The sequence below is a fragment of the Pseudophryne corroboree genome, chromosome 2 (assembly GCF_028390025.1).
Source record: "Pseudophryne corroboree isolate aPseCor3 chromosome 2, aPseCor3.hap2, whole genome shotgun sequence".
Classification (NCBI taxonomy): Eukaryota; Metazoa; Chordata; class Amphibia; order Anura; family Myobatrachidae; genus Pseudophryne; species Pseudophryne corroboree.
Genome location: NC_086445.1, coordinates 348,504,405 through 348,525,047, shown reverse-complemented (window position 1 = coordinate 348,525,047; position 20,643 = coordinate 348,504,405).

The window sequence follows — 20,643 nt, the reverse complement described above, 5'->3', positions numbered from 1 at the left end:
CATTGAGTCCACAGCTTCTGCAGGGGAATCTAATACCTCTTCTCATCAATGTCAGAATAATTCTGCTGTAGCCGCCAAAGTCAAGGAAAATCCCAAGGCTACTCACTTAAAGTCTGAACGTGCTACAGAGCTGGATACCGATCTGAGTACAGTTTTCTCAGCTTTGTCCCTAAGCTTGTCTGAGCAACCTAATGTTCCATCTGCTGATTCGGATAAAGGACTTCAGACTAATATTGCTGAGAAGGATACTGATGTTGCTTCCTCAATCCTGTCACCAGATTCATTTGCCTCAATTGCAGACGCGAGTGTCGCAGCTTCAGGGAAAATTACTAGCATCTCCATCCAGAATGAGATTTCAAGTGACTTCCCAGTCTCATTTGAGGATTCCAGCGAGGCAACTTCAGAAAGGATATTTTCTCATCGATGTCGGGATAATTCTGCTGTAGCATCTAAAGTCAAGAAAAATACCAAGGCTATTGACCTAATGTCTGAATGTGTACCTCAGTCTAATGTTTCAGTGGCATCTGTTTCCTTGAGTCCAATTTCATCCCCCACTCAGTCTTTAGAACATTTAGCCAATGCTCCGTTTTTTGACCCATCGCTTTCTGAGCAAGATAATGCCTTGATGAACCAATACATTAGGAATTTCGGGGATGCCAAGAGTTGAAAACAGTACAAAGACAGCAGCCTGTTGATTTAAGAGTTGGTTATGTTTCCATTGATTCCACTCCAAGTTCCTTGTGTTGTTCTAAACTTGTTAATGCAGCTTATAAAACGGATGTTGTCACTCCCAAAGAAGACTGGTATCTTCCAATAGACTTGGACTCAGACTCTGAATTTGATCCAGTTTATGATGCTACTCCTTTCTTGGGAGGTCCCGTTCGTTCCTGTTATGCTTTAACGCATGAAGAGGTTCCGGAATTACCAAAAAACTCTACAGGTCTCGGTATGAAAAGTCCTCGTTATAGAACAAGATTTAATTTAAGTCTTAGTGGAGTGCTAGCTTCAAAAGCACAATCTTCTCGTACTACTAATCTAGGAAAGGAACCTTCTACAGTTTATTCCTCAGTCCTTTCTGATGAAGGAAATTCCAGTCTTGTCTATGATGGATGGTCTACCTATTCAGAAGATGAAGATCAGGAAGACTTCTAAAGAATCCAGCTTAAGTTTTGTTTCTGGACCCTCTGGTTTCCACTTTTCAGAAGCTTTGTGTACAAGTTATTCATCAAGTTCCCCTAGGTTTCAAGTTGGGTGTTCGGAGCCCACCCTTGAAGAGGGGGGTACTGTCACAATCCTGACTGTAGGTTTCATATTTGGTGACTTACCCCTGCCATCTGTCCCGGATCCTGTGTCTTTTTACTCACTGAGTTAAACAGCTTGTCAGCACTATGAGTTTTTCTGAGTTCTCTGCCTGAAAGGTAATAGTTAATTAGCTCCACCTGTGGGGATCTCCTGTGTCACTCACCGCGGGCAGCGGCGGCCGTGCTTGTCCCTGCGGGTGACCTGGTCTGCCCGGCGCCTCTCTTCTCCCGGCGATCTCCGGTTCCAGCGGCGGGTCGGCGCGTTCCTCCGGCGGCTTCCCGGAGTGAGGGCGCCACCATCATAGTGAGGTCAAGGAGGCGGAGCAGGACTGACGTCACCTGCCTGCTCCGCCAATCAGGCAAGGGCGGGGAATTCAAAACCAGACGCCGGGCAGAGATCCGGTGCCTGAGTATCTTCGTTTCTCCCACAGAAGCTGTGATTCCAGAGCTCCCACGTTCCTGTGATCTCCGTGCCTCCAAGCACCTCCGTGCCTCAAGAGCATCCTGTGCCTCCAAGCACCTCCGTGCCTCCAAGCACCTCCGTGCCTCCAAGCACCTCGTGCCTCCAAAGCATCCTGTGCCTCCAAGCACCTTCGTGCCTCCAAGCACCTCGTGCCTCCAAGCACCTCGTGCCTCCAAGTACCTCGTGCCTCCAAGCACCTCCGTGCCTCCAAGCACCCTGTGCCTCCAAGCACCTCCGTGCCTCCAAGCACCCTGTGCCTCCAAGCACCCAGTGCCTCCAAGCACCTCCGTGCCTTCAAGCACCTCCGTGCCTCCAAGCACCTCGTGCCTCCAAGCACCTCCGTGCCTCCAAGCACCTCCGTGCCTCCAAGCACCTCCGTGCCTCCAGCACTTCAGTGCCTCCAGTGCCTCAGCATTCAGTCTCACTGTGCTCCCGGCGCCTGTGTGTCTCGGTACCTGTACTACCAGCACCTCAGTGCCTCCAACACCACAGTGCCTCCAATACCACAGTGCCTCCAACACCTCAGTACCTCAGTATTCAGTATTTCTACAAGTCTTGTCTTTCAGGAAACCTTCAAGAATTCTTCCGTGCTTCCTGCCTGCCGTCTTAATCCTGCATGAGGAAGACCTACATCCGGCCATCTCTACTGCGACCCAGTAGCGGTTCCTCTTCCCGGTCATCGGAAGAAGCCCCGAGTTCACAACACTCTCAAATCAGGTCAGTGACAGTATACTCAGGCCAGATGGACCCGGGGAATCGGAACACGGACTCAAGTGCCATCCAGAATCTGGCTTCCCGAGTACAAAGTCAGGAAGCGGCGCAAGGCCAGGTGATGCAGTACCTCCAGCAGTTGTCCGGGCGTCTGGATCAGATTCAGGCGTCTCTAGCCTCTGTAATTCCGGCACCTGTTCCAGTAGTCGCACCAGTTGCCGTTGCCAGCAATGTTCAACCTTCGGCCGGTATCACCCCACGCCTTCAGCTGCCTACTCCGTCCCGCTATAATGGGAATCCTAAAAATTGTCGTGGTTTCTTAAACCAATGCGAGGTACATTTCGAGTTACTTGCACACAACTTTCCTACAGACCGGTCCAAGGTAGCATATATTATTTCTCTGCTGGAAGGGTCTGCCTTGGATTGGGTGTCTCCATTATGGGAGCGATCTGATCCCATGGTTTCCAACTATTCCAACTTCATCACGTCCTTTCGAAGAATTTTCGACGAACCCGGCAGAATGACCACTGCTTCTTCCGACTTGCTCCGTGTTCGACAGGGCGCCCGTTCCGTGGGTCAGTACGTGGTTCATTTCCAGACCATTGCCTCCGAACTACGCTGGAATAATGATGCCCTGAGAGCTGCCTTCTGGAACGGTCTTTCCGACCGGCTGAAAGATGAGCTGGTTACTAGAGATCTGCCGGATCCATTAGAAGATTTGATTTCCCTTTGCGTCAAGGTGGATCTTCGGATGCAGGAGCGTGGAAGAGAACGTAGCCGTTCAGATCGTTCCAGGTTCCGGAATCCTACTCCTAGACCGGTGGCCTCACCTAGCTTGGACGAGCCCATGCAAGTTAACCGATCCCGACTGTCTCCGGAAGAACGACAGCGTCGTCGTGAGGGTAAACTCTGCCTTTACTGTGGAGCCGCAGATCATTTTCTTAAATCTTGTAAATCCCGTCCGGGAAATGGGCAGGCCTAGCTTGTTCCGGAGGAGTCAAGCTGGGAGTTACGACAAAAGCTTCTCCAACTTCGGACTGTTTGCTTCCTGTAACTCTAGTCTCCGATTCAGTCTCCAAGTCTTGTGAAGCCCTGTTGGATTCCGGGGCTGCGGGGAACTTCGTATCTTCCTTCTGTGCCCAACGCTTGGCTTTAAAGTTACGGCCTATCGAGCGGCCAATTTCATTGACGGCTATCAACGGGACTAGAATTTCCAAAGGTCTTATAATGTGGCGCACGGGGCCAGTTAAGCTGCAGGTCGGGGCTTTACATCAGGAAGGTCTGGAACTCTTGGTAATCCCAGAAATGCACCATGATCTGGTTCTTGGAATGCCTTGGCTAAAATGTCATAATCCCCACATCGACTGGAAGTCTTCACAAATTCTGTCCTGGAGTTCCTTTTGTCACACTAATTGTCTCACTCCTGTTTGTCCGCTCCGTGTCTCCTCCAAGACGGATGAAGAGCACATTCCGGAGGCGTATCAAGGGTACAAGGACGTATTTTCGGAACAAGCAGCTGATCTGTTACCACCTCATAGGCCTTGGGACTGCCCTATTGACCTTGTCCCTGGGAAGACGCCACCCCGTGGTCGCACATATCCTCTGTCACTTCCCGAGACTCAAGCTATGTCGGAGTATATTAAGTCCAATCTGCTCAAGGGATTTATTCGCCCCTCCTCCTCCCCTGCTGGAGCGGGCTTCTTTTTCGTGAAGAAAAAGGACGGGGGGTTGAGACCATGCATTGACTACCGCGGCTTAAACGATATTACTATCAAGAATAAATACCCCTTGCCACTAATCACAGAGTTATTTGATAGGGTTCGTGGTGCCCGCATTTTTTCCAAACTCGACTTGAGGGGAGCTTATAATCTTATACGCATCTGAGAAGGGGATGAATGGAAGACTGCCTTCAATACCCGAGATGGGCATTACGAATACTTGGTGATGCCGTTTGGTCTCAGTAATGCTCCCGCTGTTTTCCAGGGATTTGTCAATGAAATCTTTCGTGACAGGTTATATCAGAGTGTTGTGGTATATTTGGACGACATACTGATCTTTTCCAAGAATCTTGTCGAACACAGGACTCAAGTCAAAGAGGTGCTCCACCGTTTACGAGAGAATCATCTCTATGCCAAGCTTTCCAAATGTACCTTTGAAGTAACATCAATTCCGTTCCTCGGTTATATCATCTCGGGGACGGAGCTTCGCATGGATCCGGAAAAGCTGTCTGCCATTCGTGACTGGACTCAGCCTCTTTCTTTGAAAGCAATACAAAGGTTCCTGGGCTTTGCGAACTACTACAGGAAATTCATTAGGGGTTTCTCCACCATTGTTGCGCCCATTACTGCCCTGACGAGAAAGGGTTCTAATCCAAGTTTGTGGCCTCCGGAAGCCATTGAGGCTTTTTCCCACTTAAAGTTAGCTTTCATGACGGCTCCAGTTCTCCAACAACCAAATTTCGATCAACCTTTCTTCCTAGAGGTTGATGCATCTTCAGTCGGGGTTGGAGCTGTTCTCTCTCAGTACTCCTCTGATAAGAAATTACATCCGTGTGGCTTCCATTCTCGTAAATTCTCTCCGGCCGAACGAAATTACACTATTGGAGACCAGGAACTCTTGGCAATTAAATCCGCCTTGGAAGAGTGGAGATATCTTTTGGAAGGGGCTAAACATGTGTTTACCATCTACACGGACCACAAAAATTTGCTGTACATCAAATCCGCACAATGCTTGAATCCTCGCCAAGCGAGATGGGCACTTTTCTTTTCTCGATTCTCGTTTGTTATCAAGTACCGTGCCGGGACTCTCAATATTAAAGCAGATGCGCTTTCCCGTTCACAAGCTTCCACAGACGAGGATGAATCTCCTGAGCGGGGTTTAATTCTAAATCCAGTTTCTGTCTCTGCTGCTTTAACTACTCCAGCTCCTCCTCCTGGAAGAATGTCCGTACCAGCTAGATTCCGGCCAAGAATACTACAGTGGGTCCATAACTCCAAGTTTTCCGGTCATCCCGGTGCCCAGAAGATGTACAAGTTTCTGCAAAGGTCTTACTGGTGGAACACCATGAGGAAGGATGTACAAGATTGCGTTAATTCTTGTCCACAATGTACACAACATAAATCTCCTCGTCTGCCTCCTGCAGGGTTACTTCGTCCTTTGCCTATCCCTGTGAGACCCTGGACTCACATTTCCATGGACTTTATCACTGACTTGCCCTGTTCCAAGGGTTACAACACCGTTTGGGTAATCGTTGACCGTTTTTCGAAGATGGCACACTTCGTGCCTTTAACTGGTCTCCCGACAGCTCCGAAACTGGCTCTACTGTTCATCCAAGAACATTTTCGATTGCATGGGTTGCCACAAGAAATTGTTTCTGACCGTGGAGTACAGTTCACCGCCAGGTTTTGGAAAGCCCTCTGTTCAACTCTACAAATTAAACTTAAGTTTTCGTCCGCTTATCATCCCCAAACAAATGGTCAAACGGAACGAGTCAATCAAGATCTAGAGACTTTCCTTCGTTTGTATCTCTCCCCTTCACAGGACAACTGGGTGGAGTTGTTGCCTTGGGCGGAGTTTGCCCATAACCATTTGTTTCATTCTTCCACTGGGGAATCACCATTTTTCGTCAACTACGGGTTCCATCCACGTGTTCCAGAATTTCCAAGCCTTCCGATAGAAGAGGTTCCAGCTGTAACATCCACTCTACGACACTTCGGACAAATTTGGAGAAAGGTTCATGCTAATCTTAAGAAGGTTTCAGTCCGGTACAAGTTCTTCGCAGATAAGAAACGGCGAGCCGCACCTCAATATAAAGTTGGGGACAGGGTATGGCTGTCCACACGTAATCTCCGGTTGAAGGTGCCCACCATGAAGTTCGCTCCAAGGTTCATCGGTCCTTACCCTGTGCTACAAGTCTTAAATCCTGTGGTCTGTAAACTGGGTTTGCCTTCCCACCTTCAAATACCTAACGCCTTTCATGTTTCTCTACTCCGTCCCCTCATTCTGAATCGGTTCCACTCAGCATCCCCTAGGCCAACGTCTGTAGTGACAGAAGCTGGAGCGGAGTTTGAAATCAAAGCTATTCTTGACTCCCGTTATCTTCATAAAAAATTACAGTACTTGGTGGACTGGAAGGGTTATGGTCCTGAGGAGAGAAGTTGGATTAAGGCTACTGAAGTAACGGCTCCTCGACTGGTTCGGATCTTCCACTCCAGACATCCAACTAAGCCCGGAAAGTGTCCAGGGGCCACTCCTGGAGGAGGGGGTACTGTCACTCACCGCGGGCAACGGCGGCCGCGCTTGTCCCTGCGGGTGACCTGGTCTGCCCGGCGCCTCTCTTCTCCCGGCGATCTCCGGTTCCAGCGGCGGGTCGGCGCGTTCCTCCGGCGGCTTCCCGGAGCGAGGGCGCCGCCATCATAGTGAGGTCAAGGAGGCGGAGCAGGACTGACGTCACCTGCCTGCTCCGCCAATCAGGCAAGGGCGGGGAATTCAAAACCAGACGCCGGGCAGAGATCCGGTGCCTGAGTATCTTCGTTTCTCCCACAGAAGCTGTGATTCCAGAGCTCCCACGTTCCTGTGATCTCCGTGCCTCCAAGCACCTCCGTGCCTCCAGAGCATCCTGTGCCTCCAAGCACCTCTGTGCCTCCAAGCACCTCCGTGCCTCCAAGCACCTCGTGCCTCCAAAGCATCCTGTGCCTCCAAGCACCTCCGTGCCTCCAAGCACCTCCGTGCCTCCAAGTACCTCGTGCCTCCAAGTACCTCGTGCCTCCAAGCACCTCCGTGCCTCCAAGCACCTCCGTGCCTTCAAGCACCTCCGTGCCTTCAAGCACCTCCGTGCCTCCAAGCACCTCGTGCCTCCAAGCACCTGTGCCTCCAAGCACCTCCGTGCCTCCAAGCACCTTGTGCCTCCAAGCACCTCCGTGCCTCCAAGCACCTCGTGCCTCCAAGCACCTCCGTGCCTCCAAAGCATCCTGTGCCTCCAAGCACCTCCGTGCCTACAAGCACCTCCGTGCCTACAAGCACCTCCGTGCCTCCAGCACTTCAGTGCCTCCAGTGCCTCAGCATTCAGTCTCACTGTGCTCCCGGCGCCTGTGTGTCTCGGTACCTGTACTACCAGCACCTCAGTGCCTCCAACACCACAGTGCTTCCAATACCACAGTGCCTCCAACACCTCAGTATTCAGTATTTCTACAAGTCTTGTCTTTCAGGAAACCTTCAAGAATTATTCCGTGCTTCCTGCCTGCCGTCTTAATCCTGCATGAGGAAGACCTACATCCGGCCATCTCTACTGCGACCCAGTAGCGGTTCCTCTTCCCGGTCATCGGAAGAAGCCCCGAGTTCACAACACTCCCAAATCAGGTCAGTGACATCCTGTGTGAGGCTGAATTCAGTAATCTGAAGTTTAGGCCTAAAAGCCAGCATCCTATGTTTTGCAGAAGTTCAGGCTTCAGTGTTCTCTCGGCCTACTAGGCCTCATTCTACATCACAGCCTAGTCTAGAGTAGTCACATGACAGTGACTGTTCACCTGACCCAGAGTTGTCCAATCCTCTGCCAGCCTGAGACTCTCTGCATCACCTAATCCTGCTCACCAATCACCAAGGACCAGGAAGTATAAGTTGGGAGACTGAGTTGGAAACTGGGCCCGTTCCTCGTGTCACACACAGCTCTGTGTGAGCCTTAAAGCTGAGCTCCCTAAAGGTAACCTTTGTACTTAAGTTCCTGTGGAAACTCTGTTCCCTTGTTACCCTGTTTGGTTTACTTTTGTGTTGCCACTTATATTCACTATTTCCACGAGTCTCAATGTAAAGGCACAGCTGCAGTGGTTCATCTTAAAGGCACAGTACTGTATTCCATAGTCTCAACTGAAAACCACAGCTGCCGTGTTTCATCTTTACTGCTGTTGTAGTTGTGATCTCCAGAGCTCCCGTATCCCTGTGGCTTCCGTGCCTCCAAGAACCTCCGTGCCTCAGCATATCCGTGCCTCAGCATATCCGTGCCTCAGCACCTCCGTGCCTCAGCATCTCCGTGCCTCAGCATCTCCGTGCCTCAGCACCTTCGTGCCTCAGCATCTCCGTGCCTCAGCACCTCCGCACCTCAGCACCCCCATGCCTCAGCACCCCCACGCCTCAGCACCACCGTGCCTCAGCACCTCCGTGCCTCCAAGCACTTCCGTGCCTCCAAGCACCTCCGTGCCTCCAAGCACCTCCGTGCCTCCAGCACCTCCGTGCCTTCAAGCACCTCCGTGCCTCCAAGCACCTCCGCGCCTTCAAGTACCTCCGTGCCTCCAAGCACCTCCGTGCCTCCAGCACCTCCGTGCCTCCAAGCACCTCCGTGCCTCCAAGCACCTCCGTGCCTTCAAGTACCTCCGTGCCTCCAAGCACCTCCGTGCCTCCAAGCACCTCCATGCCTCCAAGCACATCAGTACCTCCAAACACCTCTGTGCCTCCAGACACTTCTGCACCTCAGTGCCTCCAAGCAACTCAGTGCCTCCTAGCACCTCAGTTTCTCCAAGTACCTCCGTGCCTCCTAGCACCTCAGTACCTCCAAACACCTCAGTGCCTCCAGACACTTCTGCACCTCAGTGCCTCCAAGCACCTCAGTGCCTCATAGCACCTCAGTGCCTCCAAACACCCAGTGCTCACAAGCATAGTTGGTGTCTCCAGCATCCGGTACTCCTTAATTCTTTCCTCAGCACCTTTTCAAGTTCTGTCTTTCAGGAGACCTCCAGCATCCATACCTGCTTCCTGTCTGCCGACCAAATCCTGCATGAGGAAAACCTAGATTCGGTCATCTCTGCTGCGGTTCCTCTTCCCGGTCACCGGAAGAAACCCCGAGCCCACAACACTCCCAAACCAGGTCAGTGAAAGTATTCACATAGTCCTCCAGTCGCCCGCACAGACTTCACTAACACCGGGTTCACAAAACCTCAGTCATGACAAGATGCTTCCTATCCTGCCCACGTGTGTCGAAACACTAGGCGATGCAAGTCCTAGGCCTCATGGTGTCAGCTTTCGACATGGTGGAGTACGCTCAATTTCACTCCCGCCCTCTACAGAGGTTAATCTTTTCCAAATGGGATGGCCTGCCTCACCGGACCAGGACTCACATGATCTCCTTGACTCCGGAGGTTCGCCTATCACTGACCCGGTGGCTACAGGACCAGCAATTGAGCAGGGGTCGTCCCTTCTGGATCTTCAACTGGGTCCTTCTAACGACGGATGCCAGTCTGTGGGGTTGGGGTGCGGTGTTGGAGCAACACTGTCTTCAGGGTCGGAGGACCAGGGAGGAATCTCTCCTCCCGATAAAAACATTCTGGAGTTGCGGGCAATGTTCAATGCTATAAAACTAGCCCTGCCTCTGGTACAGAACAGGCCTGTTTAAGTACAGTCGGACAACGCCACCACGGTGGCGACATAAATCATCAAGGCGGCACTCGAAGCCGCATGGCAATGTTGGAAGTGTCAAAGATTATTCTTTGGGCGGAACGCCATCTGCCAGCAATTTCGGCAGTGTTCAGTCCGGGAGTCCTCAACTGGGAAGCGGACTTCCTCAGTCGTCAGGATGTACACGCCGGAGAGTGGTGCCTTCATCCGGAAGTCTTTCAACACCTAGTGGACAAATGGGGCCTACCAGATGTAGACCTGATGGCGTCTCGACACAACTACAAGGTTTCGGTCTTCAGAGCAAGGACAAGGGATCCTCAAGCAGCGTTCGTGGACGCACTGGCACTTCCATGGAAATTTTGGCTGCTGTACATGTTCCTCCGGTGTCCCTTCTGCCCAGGGTAATACGGAAGTTCAAACAAGAAGGAGGAATACTACTTCTAATCGCTCCAGCGTGGTCCAGACGGTATTGGTTCTCAGACCTGCAGGGTCTCTTGTAGAGCTTCCTCTTCTACTTCCACGGTGCCCAGACCTTCTCATTCAGGGCCCTTGTGTCTACCAGGACTTGGCCCGGCTGGCTTTGACGGTGTGGCTCTTGTAGCTTCAGTACTGAGGGCCAAAGGATTTTCTGAGGCGGTCATTCAAACTATGTTGAAGGCCCGTAAACCGTCTTCTACTCGGATTTATCATAGGGTCTGGAATTCTTACTTCACCTGGTGTGCGGCTAAGAATTATGATGCATACAAGTTCAGTACTGCCAAACTTTTGGCTTTCCTGCAACAGGGCCTCAAGGTTCATATTTCTGCCTTGTCGATATGGTTTCAGAGAAAAATTGCGACTCTGCCTGATGTTCATACAGGGTGTTTTACGAATTCAACCTCCCTATGTTCCTCCTGTGGCTCCTTGGGATTTGTCGGTTGTTCTGGATGCCTTACAAAAGTCTCCGTTTGAACCTCTTGAGTCTGTGGAACTTAAATGGCTTACTCTTAAGGTCTTGTTTTTGCTGGCTATCGCCTCTGCTAGACGGGTTTCGGACTTGGGTGCCTTGTCCTGTTGGTCACCTTTCTGATTTTTCACCATGACCGGGCGGTTCTTAGAACTCGCCCTGGTTATCTGCCTATGGTGGTGTCGTCTTTCCACCTTAACCAAGAGATTGTGGTTCCGGTCTTTACCTCTCCAGGTTTATCCTCCAAAGAGCGGTCTTTGGATGTGGTACAGGCTCTCCGTATTTATGTGAAGAGAATAGCTTCGCTTAGGAGATCTGATTCTCTCTTTGTTCTTTTTGGTTTTCACAAACGTGGCTGGCCTGCTAATAAGCAGACCTTGGCCAGATGGATTAAAATGGTGATTGCACATGCTTATGTATAGGCTGCGTAAAAAATGAGTAAGTGCGCAGCCAGCAGCATCTGGTATGAGGGTGGTCAAGCCCTCTGATGTACAGAAATAGGAAAATGTACCAGCGCTGGCTGTATAAATTAATATAAGGACGGTTTGCTTTGTATATAAAGATTAACAATTTATTAACATGTTACATTTAAAAACACAGTAATCAATTCCTATTACAGCTAGTGGTAGCAATCTCAGATGGTAATGTCCTCCTGGATGGAATACGTATTGTAAAACCACTCGCCTTTACGACAATTGTCAGTTCCTTATAGGCTAGGACAGTCGCTTGAATGGCAATCACTGTAACACATGGATATTTACCGGATCCACAGGAAGGTGTTAATAAATGGCATCAGCTTTAGGAAAGTCCATTTTGAGCTGCATGGGTGGATCGGATGATGTTGTGAAAAGATTTCCCAGTGATTGGAATAATGTCCAATATTGGCCAAAGGATTACAAAGTCCCAGTAAATGTATGTCATGGAGTGGAGTCCAGGTAGAGATAGGCTCAACGCGTTTCACTGGCAACAATATAATCCACTTTCCTCAGGAGCATAAACTTAGTGTATACTGGGTTATCTATTTATACCTGTCTTAATAGCTGTAATAGTCAGCACATGTTCGGGTGTAAAATCATAACGAAGTAAACCATCTCAAAATGATATTAAAAAAATATAATCTATAAATTAAAAATTTATTTAAGAGGACTTCCGGTGGGCGGAGCATCGAGATGGCCGCGTTTTAGTCTTATCTCCGTCTCCCCTGTACAGAATCCTCCACCATCCTTCTTTAACACGGCTGATTAACAAAAATAACCTATACTAAGAGCTGTGGGAGGACTAACTGTATGCAACAAGCTATATACCGGGGACATCGGAAAAACATTTCCACCGGAATCCAGCCCGCAAAGTCTGGGCCTCTATATGCCTCGTGGCGAGGAAAGCAGCCACTGCTCATTTTGACTCAGCGCTGCCTTACGGAACACCTTGGTCACACATCGGGGAAAGCAGCGGAATCCTGTGACTGGCCACCCGTTCGATAGCGGAGCCGACGTGGGGTGAGCAGTGACCGAGACCTTGTTGGTATGTGCGGTCTGGCGAGCGCTGCCTGAGACGACTGCTCCCGGAGCCCATTCCCCGTAATTATAGTGGCGGCTATACGGATTGCCACTGTCGGGCAGAGAGAGGGGACCTTTGCCTAAGACTTCAGAGGCGTCTCTGATGAACTCCTCATATTCCACCATATGAAGACAACGCAGCAGCGCTCTGGTAAGAACGGACATACCCCCCGGAGACACAGCTTTGCCCGGCTAATTTGCTGAACTTACCCTGCTGGAGTAGTGTGTGTAGAATACTGCAAGGGTAGTCTGCTGAACTGCTGCGACAGCCTAGGAGGTTTATTGCATCAGCTGGGACCGATCGGCTTGCTGCCTGCCCCTGCTGACGTCCGGACCTCGGATATATTTCTGCCGCTGAGGACCCGGGAGGTGACTTGTGGGTGGATGGTGCGCCTGCAGTCTGTGCCAGACATCGAGCCCTAGCTGCGGTGGATTCAGACCCATATGCGAGGATCTCCTGTCTTGGTGTTTGAGGATTCAGCCCTGAAAAGACGGATCCCGCCTTTACTGCAGAGCCTCTCCTTAATCTTCTCTGCCCATCACTCATCCATCAGAACCCTTGATACCAGAATCGGTGACGGACGGAGTGACACTGCCTCTATTAACCACGTATTGGTTAATCTGGTACTAATTACCTATCTCTCCCTTTCACTTTCTATCTATTTCTGATCCTCTTCTCTTCTACCCTCCTGTACTTCTGCTCTATATTCTCATCTCCACTCTATACCTCAAGTCAGAGCACAACCTGATTTTACCCAAGGAACTTATTGTTTAGCGTGACTGTAAAACTGCTGTATATGACATTCGTATTGCTGCAAGTATTTCCAAAACCCACTACAGCTCACGGTTTCATAAGTTGATACGTCACTCAACCTTGTTAGAGAAAGCAAACACTGCCATCTGGTGGTGTCCAGTCATAAAGGCCAGTATTATTCATCTAGTCTATATTAGAAAACCTATTATTAACAGTGACTGTGAGGAGGTTGTCTCTAAATAACTTACCACAACAGAGGTTAAAGTGGTGACAAACATTTCTGACTAAAATTCTATACCTAGTGACATATTCATATATTATACTGTTTCATATTTATAATTGTCTTGGCTACTGTTAATTTGTGAAGCAGTCATTACTGTAATCTCTAGTCATATATACAAATACTCCATTACTTTGTAATAGCTTATGAATAATAATTTTACAGGGATTACCAACTATGCTGTATGCTATTCTCCCACTACGATAAATAGCACTGATTACAGAGGACAGACGTTACCATCGTATGTCTCTCAACTTTCCGCAAATGTGAAGTGGTGTATGGATAAATAATATGCCCCACATTACTGGTATTTCAATACAAATTACGCTGATTCTAGGATCATAACCCTCTATATACTACATTTACTTTCAGTTATATATTGGTGTAGGTCTCATTGGATACTGTTTTAGAGGTTTATTCCCCCCCCTCCCCCTTTTCCCCCTCCCCCCCCCCCCCTTTTTTTATTGGTTTTAAGCCTTGCAGGACTGCTGCTGATTAACTGTGTTGCTGTGAGTGACCCAAAGGTACTGATCCTGATAATTTGCACATAATTCAATAAGTGCAGACTAATCTTTACGGATTCAGTGACTGAATTTAACCTTGATCCTAGATATATTTAAAGTTATGTAGCTGCCTCAAAGATCAACATCCATAGGTGGTACAGAATCTCTAGCTAACCTGGTTATTGTCCCGTAGTATGGACAAATTTGTAGACAAATATCCAACTGATACTATGGTCAGGAACGGGAAATCTCAATCAAAAACCCCTTCTGCTAGGGAAAAGGTAAATACACCCCAACCCAACCGCTCACCTCCCTCAGCTTCTCAAGATCTTTCCTCCTCACCCATTATACCTTCTCTCTCTGTGGAAGGCTCCGTACCTTTAAACCCAACTCTGGAGAAAAAGTTGGATGCAATCCAAACAAGTTTAAATACGGTCCTGGCCCATTTAGAATCACATACCAAACGATTAGGGGAAGTGGAACAACGTGTTAGTAGAGGATGCTATTGTATCTCTGCAAAATTCTGATGATTCCCACTATCAACAAATAGCCTTCCTGACCTCAAAGATTGATGAACTTGAAAATAGAGATATGCGAAGCAATCTCAGATTTATAGGCATCCCAGAATCAATATCGGGTTCAGATCTTTTTGATTTACTAAGTGTTGATATAATTCAAATCCTTAATGTTCCTAGTACCTCGGGAACAGTGATTATAGAAAGGGCGCATCGTATTGGCCCTGATAGAGGTCCCCCCTCATCCCAAATACGCCCTCGTCCTGTCATTGCCAAATTTCTTAATTTCAGAGATAAAGAGAACATACTCATGGCATACAGGAAAAAGCGCACTCTTGAGGTGCGAAACTTTAAAGTGCTGATATTTCAGGACTTTTCGGCCTCTGTGGCTCAGAGGAGAAAAGAATTCACCCCAATATGCAAACATTTGTTCACTGAGAATGTTAAATTCGCCCTTCTATACCCAGCTAAACTGCGGGTCCTCACTGATGGGAGGACCCTTACTTTTGATACTCCTGACCGAGCTAGAGATCACCTAAAGATTCCGTTGCAAGGTTCCTCTAAAAATCCACCTCCAAATGGATGAATTGATGGTTTACCATCTTGGCTATTTACGCTTTACTCTGGTCTCCCGACAAAATAATAGTTTCATACCCCCTTTGTGAAGGAGGGGTTGATCTATTGTTAATAAGCTGTCGGAATTATTACAATAATTACATGCTTACTATTTCTATGATGTATTACAGTTTGTTTATGTGTTATTTTTGGTGCTCTTTACTCTTTCTTTCTTTTCTTCTTACTTCTCCTCTTCTCCTGAATCGCCTGTGGCCCCTCTCCATTCTCCCCTTGCAGTTACCATCTTCAACCTACATTCAGAACACCGGTCTCACTCGCTGGGATGTGACGGGCACCCTAATCAAAGATACACTGTTTACATTCTCCTTTGGTAAGTGTGGAATTGGATGACAGCCCATGCTGACTTTTCTAATTTAGCCCCCCAACTATCATCGACTTCTATCCGGTTTTTGTCATGGAATGTAGCTGGATTGAATTCCATATGCAAACGACGACGGGTACTATCCCATCTCAAACGATTAACCCCTGATATCACTTTATTACAGGAGACACACTGGCTGCGTGGTCCCCATGCGACCCTTAAAGCGACATGGATTCAGGAATGTGTCTCTGCCTCTTTTGATAAAAAGAAACGTGGTGTGGCGATTTTATTTAGTAAACATCTTCAATATACTATTGATAATGTAGTGGCTGATAGGGAGGGGCGGTTTTTGTTGGTACATCTTTCAGTTCAGGGTGAGAAATTTACTATTTTAAATATTTATGCTCCTAACACGTCTAGTTTAACCTTTTATAAAAAACTATCAAATCTTCTTATGAAATATGATACCCCTAATCTGATATTTGGTGGCGATTTTAATTGTTTACATAATCCCCTATTGGATCACTCCGCCCATACCTCCCCCATCCCTTCAAATCGTGTAAATGGGGTTGATTTTCTCTGTTCCAACCATGATGTGGTTGATCAATGGAGACTGCATAATCCTTCTAGCAAGGACTTCACATTTCATTCTAAGGTTCATGATGTATTTACCAGAATAGACTATATACTGGTAGCAAATACTCTATTCCAGCGAATCCATAATACTATAATAGATCCTATCATTATATCGGATCATGCCCCTATACTTTTCGACTTAACTAGACATACTCCTTGGCATTCCTCACGCCTTTGGCGCTTCCCCTCTTTCCTTTCCCAGAATGACAATTTTCAATTATATTTGAAAACCAAGTGGAGGGAATATGTAGACGATAACTTAGAACATTGGAACGATCCTGTTTTATTTTGGGAGGCCTCAAAGGCGGTGATGAGAGGGCATGTGATCTCTTACATAGCCAAACGTAACCGAACCCACAGGGAGACATTACTCATTACTTTCTTTAAAAAATAGACTGAAGGAAGCTTACCGTCATTATTTGCGATTTTCAACAGCAGATAATAAATCTAATTATTTACATCATAAACAAATTTTGGAATCTTTCCTTTTAAAGGAGGCTCAAATCAAAATAGATTATTCTAAAAATACTTATTACCGCTGGGGAGGTAAATCGGGAAAAATTTTGGCTTACATGGCAAGTCGACAACGGAAGAAACAATTCATTATGAAAATCCTAGATCCAAACTCTAAAGTAATGGCTGCTAAACCTGCTGACATTAACAATATATTTCATTCATATTTTACTTCTCTTTATGAAGATTCTTCAGTTGACCCCCTTTTATCAGACTCCTTTCTTAAAGAAGCCAACTTACCATATCTAACAGCTCAACAGAAAGAATTCCTTTCTAGTGATATAACAGAGGAAGATGTCAGGTTTGCCATTGATAACCTACATCTTAACAAGTCACCGGGTCCTGACGGATTTAATGGGAACTATTATAAGATACTAAAAGATGATATTATTCCTTCCCTGACTCATGTTTTCAAACAGATTCAGGAGGGAAAACTTAAATATCCTACATTTAATGATTCCTACACTATATTATTATTGAAACCCAATAAAAATCCTGATTTGGTAGCCTCATATAGACCCATTACTCTCCTAAATCAGGATTACAAAATTCTTTCTAAGATTTTGGCTTCTCGCTTGCAAACAATCCTTCCTTCTCTCTTGACATCCCACCAATCTGGATTTACTCATGGCAGGAACATGGTTCGCAATGTTCGCTTGGCAATAGCAGCTTTATATTCTTCAACAACTCAAGGTCACTCCACTAATATATTGTTAAGTTTAGATGCCGAAAAGGCCTTTGATAAAGTTTTATGGCCACATTTATATGCTATATTACAACAACGGGGGTTTGATTCTTCCTTTATTAATTTACTCAAATATCTATATAGCTCCCCCAAGACAAAATTGTTAATCAATGGTCTTTTAGGTGATCCTATTCAAATGTTCAGGGGAACTCGACAGGGATGCCCTTTATCCCCCTTACTTTTCAATCTTGCGTTAGATCCTTTGTTAAGAGTTCTCCAATCCTGGCCCCTTTTCCGAGGTGTGTCTTATGACAATACAGAAATCAAGATAGCCGCCTTTGCTGATGACCTTCTCCTTTTTATTTCTAATCCACACAAATGTTTAATGCCCCTTCTCTCTAAACTAGAAGATTTTGGTAGGATATCAGGTTTTACCATAAATCACTCCAAATCTACCATCATGGCCCTAAGCGCTTCCTTTCGTAGAAATACATTACCGGTTGGTGATCTGAAATGGGCAGATGCTTACATCTCTTACTTAGGGATTCGCCTTCCTAGAAATATTCATGATTTATATACCATTAATATTAAAAGTACTATTGATGCGGTTCTCAAAGAATTAGACGGATGGCAGCATTTACGGCTATCTTTTCTGGGAAGAGCCAACCTTATAAAGATGATTACCTTCCCGAAGCTGCTGTTTCCTATTCAGGTTCTACCACTTGTGTTTACCAAGACGGTTCTTAAACGAATTGATGCAGCTTTCCGACAATTTATTTGGAAAAAAACAAAACCTCGCCTTAGTCTCCGATTGTTACAAAGAACTAAATCAGAAGGAGGTATTCATTTTCCAAATATGGAGATCTATAATTATACTGCTGTATGCAGGCATATTAAGGATTGGATTTCACATTCTGACTTATACTCCAATTATTTAGTAGAACAGTCCTTCCTTACCAATACAGACTTGGTTTGTTTTTTACACTTCCATAAATCTGACATCCCAACAGGAGTATTAGACAACCCTCTCTTAATGTCAGCATGGTCAGTTTGGCATACGATCCGTAATAAATGGAGACTTGGCACCTCGTACTCTTTGTTTCTTCCTTGGCTTGGCAATGTAAACTTTCAACACGGTTTGGCCTCTGCCCCCTTTACTTTATGGGCTCAACAGGGGCTTACCTCAATTCATCAGCTTACTGATACAACCATACAGCGTACTCTTACTTTTTCTCAGGCCCAATCTAAATTTTCTTTCTTAAAAATTCACAATTTAGCCTTTTTGCAAGCACAGCATTATGTTGCTAAAGTGACCTCTTATCTTTCTCCCATGGACTGGAAGAACCAGTTGGATATCGCCTTTCGATCTATATCTAATACTAAAGGAACTATTTCAAGGTTCTATAAAATATTGCGGACACCGTATTATAAAGGCCATTACGACACAGGCATTACTAGATGGCAGAGACACTTTCCTGATCTTAGTGAAGCAATCATTCTAAAAGCGCTTTTATATTCCAATCGTACCCTTCCAACCATTATGTACCAGGAAATGTTCTTCAAAATCTTTTATAGGGGATACCTATCACCTTCTCGTTGTCAGTTGGTGGGGATGTCTTCCACTTCGGCATGTCCAAAATGTACTCGACCTGAAGCTACTCTTTTTCACTGCCTGTGGGATTGTACTTATATTAAAAAATTCTGGCTTCAAATAAAACAATTCGCCATTTCAGATTTGGTTAATTTTCTACCATTGTCCCCTGAATGGGCCGTTTTTGGCATATTAACAACCACTTCTAGAATATCTCCAGGTTGTCGCAAGCTACTGTTGATTCTATCAGCTGTGGCAAAAAAATGTATTTTACAACAATGGATACACCCATCTCCTCCTTCCTTACAAATGTTTAAAGATAAACTTTTTCACGTGTTCAAAATGGACTGGATGGAGACTTCACTACATAAAGAACAACGCATAGAGAAATTTTTTGAGGTTTGGGAATCTTTTATTGATACCTTAAACATTTCAACAAAAACTCAGATTCATAATTGTTTTCGTACAACTCTGTGGTATGAAACTGCAGTATTTCTATCTGAACCCCCCATCCGATTGAGTTAACATCCTTTCCCTTCTCCCCCCCCCCCTTTTTTTTATTTTTTATTTTATGTCACGGGGCTACAGGCGATCCCCTTCCCTACTTTCCTCTCTTTACACCATACATCTGTTCATTCTTCGTTTCCTACTCTTCTATACCTTCGCCTTTTCTTCCTTCTTTCTCTCTACTCTTTCTCCTTGGAAGATTAAATTCTCCTTTACTCTTCTTTTCCTGATTGATTACGTAACGTTCTGATAATGTACGGACTTTATATTCTGGACACAACAATTTGTATTACAATCATTTTCTACTGTATTGTTCTCTTAAGTATTATTCCACTTAATGTTTTGTTGGCATTGTATTGAAAATGTTTAAGAGGAAAAAAAATAAAAATAAAATAAAAACATTTTTGAAAAAAAAAAAAATCTATTTAATTAGTAAAGTAGATATTATCTAAAAACGAGCATTAAGACAATTATTTAACACTAAAATTAGTTGAATAAAGTCGGTAACATATTCTCCCTTCGTATGAGGTCACATGGTGTTGTTCATGTGACCAGAACTCATGTACGGCTATTGAAGTATTAAGAATGCGTGACCCAAGTTCTCCGGTCACGTGACAACATCCACTATAAATAGAGTTTATGTACGTTTGATATCCACGGTTCGGCAGTGTTACTCACGTGACCGGGACATCCGCTACACTCATAGGCTACTTTTAAACACATGGACCAGAGGCACGTCTCGGGGAGTGTCCGGAAATATCTCCCTCTTAAGAATCATTAATGCAGGGGTGTATTAAAAGTGGCTGGATGTCCCGCGCACGTGAGTAACACTGCCGGACAGTGGATATCAAACGGACAAAAACTCTGTTTATAGTGGATGTTGTCACGTGACCGGAGAACTTGGGTCACGTATTCTTAATACTCCAATAGCCGTACATGAGTTCTGGTCACATGAACAACACCATGTGATCTCATACAAAGGGAGAATTTGAGACTCCGATCACGTGAGTACCATCACGTGAGTGGAGGATTAGGTCATTGATTGTAGTTTGACCAATGGATTAAGCATGAATCATGTGATGTGTGTTATCACGTGACCGGCTTTATTCAACTATTACTATTTTCCTATTTACAGTATGTATAGGCTGGCCTTCCAGCTCCTGCTACTATCATAGCCCATTCTACTCGGTCTGTTGAACCTTTTGGGGCTGCCCGCCGTGGTGCGACCCTTGAACAATTGTGCAAGGCGGCTACGTGGTCTTTAGTGAACACGTTCATAAGGTTCTATGCCTTTGATACTTCCGCCTCCCAGGATGCCTCCTTTGGACGCTAGGTTCTTGTGCCCGCTACAGTGCGTCCCCT